Consider the following 10,199-nt stretch of genomic DNA (forward strand, 5'->3'; position numbering starts at 1 on the left):
AATATATAATAGTTAATTAGAGGGGAAGTCCATTTAGTAAACTATCACAACTTAGTTGACTGTTTCATGTCCTCTTTAATTCATCATGACTAACATGACAAAGATGCAAAATTTGTAAGGCCATAATGAATTTTTACCTGCCAATTTTAAAATTTGCCCATAATAATAAGAGCCACTTTCCTCTGGGGTCCTTCTCCAGAGGATTTTATACCGTTTCTTGGGATTGAAATCATCTAGATTTCGGGGATGGAAATTTTCAATGTCTTTTTTGGCACAGTCTTGCGGACATTGTCAGCAATGTATCGGACATATGCATACATTTTCTAAACCTGAAAGACATAAATAAAATATCAGTACTTTTTCTGTCATATAAAAATTACTACTAGACAGAAAGAGAAAAATAACAATGAAGAGAGTTAGTTTATAACCAGTTACGTTTTAGTTTCTTGGAATCCTGAATTGTAGGTCTTCATGTAATGTTAGCCATAATTATGATTGTTAAAATAAATCTAATAAATCTAAAGACACGTATTCGTTTGAACATCGTTTGAGCATTTTTATTTTTTATTATTTTAGCAGTCCGACAGGACCAAGATTGATTAGTGATGATCTGGCCTCCTCCCCTCCTTCACCAGTTCACTTTGCTCTGAGAAGATCTGACAGTTTCTGACAGAAACACACTTTGGTGTTTAATATAAAGGCCTCCTTATAAAGTTGTATTATCTTATAAGTGCACCTGGTTGGTGTCCATGTCATTTACATCACGTTAGGTGTTTTCTTTTTATAAAATCCGTCATCAACAACAAGTCTCCTCCACATGCAGCAGTGAATTTTGGTTTTGGGTTGATTTTATAAAACATCATGCTGATGAAGAAAATCAACACACTAAACAGTAAGAGAAACTTGTCGACCTCCTCAGCAAGTGTGTATTTTATGGGCGCTGCACTGACAGAGGAGAGGCGCTGCAGTATATAAATTACATTAAAACTTAAATGTTGGAGCTTATTAGTACTCCGATCTTCATTGATTCAGCCGTTTAATTCATTGAGGGAGTATACTATGGAGACAAAACGTTTATTTTTCAAATTAGAATACAGATTTTCTCTGATCTGCTGAGCTGAAATGTACCCTTGCTGTAGAATGACTATAAATAAATAAGTAAATAAATAAAATATAACACTTACTGCTTTTATTAATCAGCTCCTCTTAAGGCGAAGTGCGTCTGAAGTGATTTTTTAATTTTTTATGTTCTATGTTAATATTTTTTGAATGTCAGTGCTGGCCAATCATGTTCTACTGTAACATCATGTTATACTGGAACATGATTGGCCAGCGCTATCGTCATGGCATAGTTCTGACCAACCGGGTTGAGCCCTCATAGAAGACGGGAGCTAGCAGCAGTGTTGCCAACTTAGCGACTTTCTCGCTAAATCTAGCGACTTTACAAAGCTCCTAGCGACTTTTTTTGTCAAAAGCGACTAGCGACAAATCTAGCGACTTTTTCTGCTGTTTTGGAGACTGACAGGAAAACTCGGATCATTCAGCAGTCACTGTTTTCAACAAGCAGCAGGTGCTGCTGTGAGCTTCTCCCCCTCCCAGAGCACAGGCTGTCAGTGCAGTAACCCTGCAGCAGACCCAGTGTCTGACTCGAGGACACATCACTCCGCGGCCAGACGGCAATAAATCGCGCATGCAAAGTCACTACAGATCCCATCCAGACTTACGGAGTGGAATATAAATGAAAATGTTTTTTCATTGTCATGCTAAAATAAACCACAACATTTAGCCTCTAGTAGAAAAACATATTTTGGGTGTTTTATATTCACTTTTTGGTCTCTTCCACAACGTTATTCCTCTCTCCTACAATGTTGATTACAATTACATGCAAACGGGTAAATATGCACATTGGGCGATGACGTCATTTAGCGACTTTTAGGACAGCCAACAGTACTTTATTTATTTTCTTTTCTCTCTTACTGTTCAGGTACTTAGGCTTAATTATTGCTGTTGTCTATACGGTGTTTTGAATATGTACCTTTGTCTGTATTATTGATGCTGTTCGTTCTGAATAAAGAGAGAGAGAAAAAAAAGGACAGCCAACAGCGACTTTCCTTACTGAGGAGTTGGCAACAGTGGCTGGCGGTCTTTCATTTCCATCACGAGGAAAAGCTTGGTAAGTCAAAAATATGAACGTATGATATGAATGATAGTCAACATGAGTCAAAAGTGTTAAACTTTGCCCGCACGTCGCAATGCGCGCTCCGTACTCTGTACATTTCTCTTCATCTCTTTATGTAAGCATATGTAGCTTTTTTTTTTACCGATCTGCTGTTAAAAATGGCGGCTGAAGTCTAACTTTTTGTTGACATCGCATTTCAACCAATAAAGTGACTCTGGAGGGCCTTCCTGAGCTAAACAGCCAACCGTCGTCGCTGCTGACAAAATTGGATGGGACTTGTTTCCCTAGCAACTGCTGAGCAAATCACTTTGGAGGAAACTGTTGACTGACAGACCTTGTAGCCAATGAGCCTGCTCATTGAAAACAGCCAGACTCAGCAAGGTTGTGTGAATTTTCACACCTCCCCCCTCCCCTGCTGCTCTGTGTGTGTCTGCAGCTGGGGAGACAGAGTCTGCCACTGGAGTGCTCCTCATTGAGGCTGATTATTCAGTGTTTTCTGAGTTGTATATGAGTTTTTGGAGTGAAAATAACTTCAAAATGGACTGAAAAACGAAAATATACCATTGTGCCCAGGGGGTGCAGAGGGGTGTACAGAATGTACAACGCCTGTGCATATCTCTACAAATACATGTGTGAAACACTCATTTCTTGTAGTATTGCTCTGAAATTTTTACCTGAACTATGTAAGACCCCAGGCTGTTGCACTATTGTGTTTTCAAGCTTTCACAGTGCTGCCACACTTACAGCCATGGCCATAAGTTTGGACACAGCATGACTTCCTATGTCTGTTTTGATGTCTATTACAGAACATAACTAATATTTTTTGACAGCACCAGTTTAATTAGTCAACAAATCAACAAGGGATATAATATTCTCAATAAATTCCAACAATTGGAACAACTTTGTTCCCAAAACATAATATTAGAAGAAAATAACAAAAAAATGCAGTACTTTCACAACCGAATTTGGTAAGAATAACAAAATGACACCAAACTCTTGATGTTTTTTTTAAAATATGAAACTTAATATAGTTCTCAGGAGTTGTGTACTGTATTGTAAGTGACAATTTTGTGGTATTTTCTAAGATTCACAAGCGTCATGGTACTTGTGTCCAAACTTATGGCCATGGCTGTATTTTCAGGTGTTTTATTAGGGAAAGGGCGAGAAAAGAATTCATCCTAATTCAGTGTGTTCCAACATAAAATACTCTGTGCCAGTAGCACTTAGAATAATTCTGACTGCACTGGGTGAAAATTCAGATTGTCAGCTTTCAAAGGAGACCAGAAACATGCATGTACTACAAACAGTTCAAGAACAGCAACAGCATTCAATTTACTTTGGGTACATCTTCACTAGAAATTTCAGGCGAAAATTGACTGAACTTTAAAGCGTTAAGGAATTTTATGAATTCTGAGCTTTCTAATGTTGATTTTATGAGATCATGAAAGATGGTTCTTTGTTTCACATAAATCAACTCCTCACTTAATTTAGATCATCATCTTTATGTAATATTCTTGTATCCAAAGAAAGTACCCCGATTCTGTTACAGTTTATCAGAGTATTTTTTTTTAAAAACACATGCAATACAAATGACAAAACATACACTTTTTCTGCTGTGGTTGAATGCTTTTCACAGAATGCCGAAAAAGAACTACAAAAATTACTTGGAGCCTGATCTTCCCTCCAATGTCCCAAGGACAACATTATTTGTAAGAATCTCCTTTTCTTATATTTTGAAAATATTATCTGTCAAAGTTAATTAATCAACTCAGTGGAATTAGCTACATAGCTATATATATATATATATATATATATAAGTGCATTGATTTAGATGTTTGATGATGAATTTGTGTCCTTTAGAGACAGAGAAAGAGACAGAAACAAGATCAGGAAAATGTCCCAGGGGATGTCCAGGAGGAAAATGAGGACATCTTGTTGGAACATGTAAGATAGACATTGATTCATTTAAGTGTGTTGATGATTTGTCAAGTTTACTGACTGTTTTAAGAAAAATAATAATTCATAGTCAATACCCATACAATTAGAGTAATTTAAAGCTCATTGTGGATGCCGTTTACATCTTACCCCATCTATACCCTATTGTGTATCCAGACTTACACCAGTACCCTTCTTACACACACATGATCAGACTACAAACTTTGCATGTTGTACTGTAGCCTGCTGTATTGTACTGCACTGTCCTGTACTTTACTACAGCAGCCAGTACAGCAGCCAGCAGTACTATACCCTATGTTTAGAGCATCACATTCAGATTTTAAGAATAATCCCATTTGTGCATGTTGTTTTTACTTTGTACAATTTAGAGTGAGAGAGAAGAGCTCGTGGGAGATTGGGATAGTGACACCCATGAAGAACGTCAAGAAAGTGCCTCAGGGGACTTGCAGCAGGACATCAGGCCATCTGGCGTTGATATGGACACATCACAAGACATCAGTGATAACTCCGACCCACTTGAAGAAGTGTCTGGGAGTGTGTCTTCAAGAGACAGCAGTGGTCCCTGTGAGTTGTCTGCGAGCAGTGCATGTGACACTGATGACAGTAGCACCACAGTTAGACAGTCTGACATTGATGAGAACAACTCAAGAGACACATGTGGGGAAGGTTCATCTACAGACAACAGTGGTCTCAGTGAGTTGTCTCTGAACAGTCCATATCTCAATCAGTATGACACAGAGGACAGAAACACCACAAGTGACAGTGAGCAGGATGACCCATTCCACATGCTTGGGTCGAGTGCAGACCTGGCAACAGTGTTATCATCTGTAGGACAAACAACAAAGGCTGAAGCAGTATTGATGATAATGAGTTTTGCAGCGAGGCATCACATTACAGGCACAGCCTTAGAGAATCTTCTTGAAATGATAAACACTATGTTTGGCCAAGAGGTGGTACCACAAACTAAATACAGTTTCAACAAAATTTTCAGAGATAGCTCAGAGCAGATTGAATTTCATTTCTATTGTGCATCCTGCAAAGGAAACATAGGCACATTACAACAGATAGTGCATGAGGAACTCACAGTTTGCCCTTTGTGTAAAAGTGGTATCAATACAGGAGCGATGAATGGAGGTAGTTTTTTCATAAATATCCCTGTTGCTCCTCAGATACAAGCTCTACTAGAGAACCCAGACATCAATGTTCATCTAAACTATCGCTATGACAGAGAACAGTCAGGAACAAACATTTCAGATATATATGATGGGGAGTGTTACAGAAAGCTATCTGCATCTGAGGCTATTCTGTCTAATCCTGATAATTTCTCATACACATTCAATTCTGATGGAACCCCAGTGTTCAAATCATCAAAATATTCTCTTTGGCCACTTAACTTAACACTGAATGAGCTCCCAGCAAAACTAAGATATAAACATGTAGTACTGGCTGCTCTTTGGTTTGGGCCGAGTGAGCCTACAATGAATGTCTTTCTAAAACCTTTTGTTGAGCAAGCAAAAACACTGGCAGAAACAGGGGTTTCATGGAGAAAAAATGGGAATCCTTCAAATAGTAAGTTAGTTGGACTGACTTGCTGTGTAGGTTCTGTAGCCAGGCCCCAAATGCAGAACACCACCCAATTTAATGGGTATTTTGGCTGTGGATTTTGTTTGCACCCAGGCATTTTGGTAGAGAGACAAGTCAAATATCCAGTTGGGGCAGAAAACTATGAAGACAGGACCAATGACTCAGTGCTAGAGGACATGGAGCAAGCACTTCAGCAGAATGCAAGTGTGAATGGGGTAAAGGGGCCATCCCCTCTTATCAATATTCCACACTTTGATATTGTGTGGGGATTTGTGCCAGATTATATGCATTCAGTTCTGCTTGGGGTTACAAGACAACTAACAAAGCTACAAGTAGATTCCTCTTCAAGTACAGAGCCATACTATGTAGGGAGTCCAGGAACACTAAGAATTCTGGATGAGAGGCTGAAAGCATTTCAGAAACCTAACATAATCACAAGAATGCCACGGGAATTGTCTGAAAGGGCCTACTGGAAAGCATCAGAGTGGCGTCACTGGCTGCTGTTCTACAGCCTACCCTGTCTTGAGGGGTTGTTGGACAACAAATACCTGAAACATATGAGCCTTCTTGTATCTGCCATATACCTACTTTTACAAGGAGAAATCTCTCACGCAGATATTGACAAAGCTGAAGCCATGCTTCTTGAGTTCACATTCAGGTTTCAGATGCTGTATGGAGAGTCTGCTATGACTTTTAATGTCCACCTCCTAAGCCATCTCCCTAAGTCAGTGCGTCTATGGGGGCCACTGTGGGCAAACTCTGCCTTTGTGTTTGAGAATGCGAATGGCAATCTGCTAAAGCTGGTACAGGGCACAAAAGGAATTCCCTGTCAGGTTGTCAACAAGTTTCTTTTGCACAGGGCCATTCCACACTTTGCATCTAAGCATCCCATTAGAGACAATGTTCTCAAATTTTGTACAAATCTGACAGACCAACATGTTGCCAAGGCTAGCAAGATTGACAAAACCACAGTATTGGGCAATGGCATGACACATGCCCTCACAACTGAAGAGAAACTGGCCTTTCAAGCTGCAAACATGCATGCCCCTAACATGGTCATAGTACACAAGCGGATTGTTGTTGAGGGCCTCCTATACCAGCCCGGTCTCACGGGGATTCGTGAAACTGTCACGTCAGTTTTTGTTTCGGTTTCGTGCGCATCAACACGATGTCATCATGTTTTTCGTGCCGCTCACCACGAGCGAAACCCGCTGTGGTAATCACATCTGAAAGTGGTTTATACCGGCGGATTCATGACGATCTAAGCTGTCCATTGGTGTTTGCGGCCGCCACTGCGGCCGCCGCTTCGGCCGCCGGACATTCTTTAAATTCCTATGCAAATTCGGCGGATTCATGACGATTTAAGCTGTCTATTGGCGTTTGCGGCCGCCACCGCGGCCACCATTGCAGCCGCCAGACATCCGGCCGCAGCAGCGGCCGCAGCGGCGGCCACAAACGCCGATGGACAGCTTAAATCGTCATGAATCCGCCGGTATAAACCACTTTCAGATGTGATCCGGCCGCTGCTGTGGCTGGATGTCTGGCGGCTGCAATGGCGGCCGCGGCGGCGGCCGCAAACGCCGATGGACAGCTTAGATCGTCATGAATCCGTCGAATTTGCATAGGAATTTAAAGAATGTTCGGCGGCCGCAGCGGCGGCCGCAGTGGCGGCCGCAAACACCGATGGACAGCTTAGATCGTCATGAATCCGCCGAATTTGCATAGGAATTTAAAGAATGTCCGGCGGCCGAAGCGGCGGCCGAAGCGGCGGCCGCAAACGCCAATGGACAGCTTAGATCGTCATGAATCCGCCGAATTTGCATAGGAATTTAAAGAATGTCCGGCGGCCGAAGCGGCGGCCGAAGCGGCGGCCGCAAACGCCAATGGACAGCTTAGATCGTCATGAATCCGCCGGTATAAACCACTTTCAGATGTGATTACCACAGCGGGTTTCGCTCGTGGTGAGCGGCACGAAAAACATGACGACATCGTGTTGGTGCGCACGAAACCGAAACAAAAACTGACGTGACAGTTTCACGAATCCCCGTGAGACCGTGTTGCCGATGCACAAGCCAAGACTATAGACGTCCTCTTAGGAGAAATGACTGCTTTGTCAAACTAACCTGCAGTACCTTTGGGGAAATCAAAAGGATATTATCCTTCACACATGAAGGCAAAGACGCTGTCTTGTTGATGCTGAGAACATTCTCTGTAACCAAAGCATTCAAATTACCTCATATGCATGAGGTGACTGGAGATTCTGGAGAAGCAGTATTATTGCCAGTCACAGCAGTTCAAACTAAATGTATTTGCCTCCAAACTGAAAATAAAATGGTTATTTGTACTTTCCCGAATACACATGAACGAGACTAAAGGTCGGACAACATCAGTAAATGCACATGTGTATTTGGTGTGGATAAATAATGCTTACTTAAAGGAGAACTCCGCCCAAACCTCATGTCATGTAATGGGGGCATCTTTCTCCTCTGATTTTTTCCAGTATTTACATTGAGGGACTCGAAGCTGTGGAGACTCACATGAAGTTTGGGTGGAGTTCTCCTTTGATGTAAGGCACAAAGGGAATGTGAAACTAATGCAAGACAGTAATACAAGTGAAAAGTCATGATCAAAGTGAAGAAGAGTATTAAGTTAAAGGTGAAAATGAAGAAGTTAAAGTAAATTGATGTAACACTGTATTTTGTACTGATAGACTAAAATATGAATTTTTTGAGATACTATGATATGATGATACTATGATTACTTATGATACTTATGATATATGACTTTGATGATACTATGAAATGATACAATGAATGATAATACATACTAATAAAATGAAATTAAAGTGTTGGTTTTTTTTGTGTGTGTATGTTTGTCAATAAAAGGCCTGCATTTCTCTTGTAGTTAATGCCTCTATTGTGTTCTTTTCTTTTTCCTCCTCTTAGATAGACAAAATTATAACATTGAGGCTGGATGATACTATCATATCAGACAGCCTCTCTGTTAGTAATTATTTCAATTATTATTTTATTGAATCGGTACAAGCACTTAGTCAAAATGTTTCACAAGTATTGAAGAGTCAAAACTACTTGAGTAGTCCCAATGACTTGAAATTTTCTATTACAAATGAGACAGAGGTATGCAAAATCCTTACCTCTTTGTCAAATTCAAAGTGTCAGGACATCTATGGACTTAATATTTTTTTAAAAACATACAAAAGTAGTTTATCTATTCCTATCACAAGGTTAATAAATCAATCTATTCATGAAAGCACATTCCCAAAGGCATTGAAAACCGCAATTGTAATTCCAATTCATAAAACAGGAGACAAAAAAGATATAAGTAATTATAGACTGATTAGTATACTTCCGGTTGCATCAAAGGCACTTGAAAAGGTTGTAACTAAACAGCTCATTGAACATCTAGAAGCTGAAGACCTTTTACATCCCATGCAGTTTGGTTTTAGAAGAAATCATTCAACAGAAACAGCTTGTTGTCTTCTTTTAGAAAATATCAAAACCAAACTTGATAATGGAGGGGTTGTAGGTGCAACCTTTTTAGATTTGCGAAAGGCCTTTGATACGGTTAGTCACTCTATTCTTCTTTCTAAATTGTCACAATATAAACTGTCCATGGATGTCCTGACATGGCTGGAGTCCTACCTGTCCGATCGCTCTCAGGCTGTTCGAGTTGACAACGCCGCCTCTTCTACTGCAGCCATTAACATCGGTCTGCCGCAGGGGTCCAATATGGGCCCTTTGCTCTTCTCCCTTTATATAAATGACCTGCCATCTGTGGTGCAGAATGGCATTTTCATCCAAATGTACGCAGATGACACAGTCGTTCATACGTGGGGGAAGAATGCTGAAGAGGTGGCCTCTAAACTCACTGAGGCCATGGGACAAGTAGCAGTATGGCTGCAACAATGTTGCCTAACATTAAATGTGAATAAAACGGCAGCAATGTACTTCTGTAATGATAATAAAAAGTTAATTATCCAACTATCAGTGTGAACGGAGAACAAATTCAAAATGTAACAGAGTACAAATACTTAGGTGTAATTCTAGACCCAAAGCTTTCATTCAAAAAACATGTTAAACAAATGTGTCAAAATTAAAATTTAATATTGTTACTTTTAAATGTATTAGGAACTCATTGACCTTGGAGGCAGCAAAAATGTTTTTCAATGCAATGATTATGTCTCGATTTTATTATTGTGTGACATGCTGGTCTCAGGCTGACAAAACTACATTGAAACCTTTAGAGTCCATTCATAAACAGGCTCTAAAATTTTTGGACAGGAAATCAAGGGAGTTCCATCATTGTCAAATTCTGAAAAAATATAAATTATTAAATTTTGAAAATATCCAGAAGTTTGCAAGGGTCCGACTGGCTTACAGAATCTTAAATAACACTGCACCTGCTCCTCTGAAGAAATTTATCCAACTGAGATCTCAAGTCACAACTAGAGTTACTCGCT

Source organism: Acanthochromis polyacanthus, chromosome 3 (assembly GCF_021347895.1).
Source record: "Acanthochromis polyacanthus isolate Apoly-LR-REF ecotype Palm Island chromosome 3, KAUST_Apoly_ChrSc, whole genome shotgun sequence".
NCBI lineage: Eukaryota > Metazoa > Chordata > Actinopteri > Pomacentridae > Acanthochromis > Acanthochromis polyacanthus.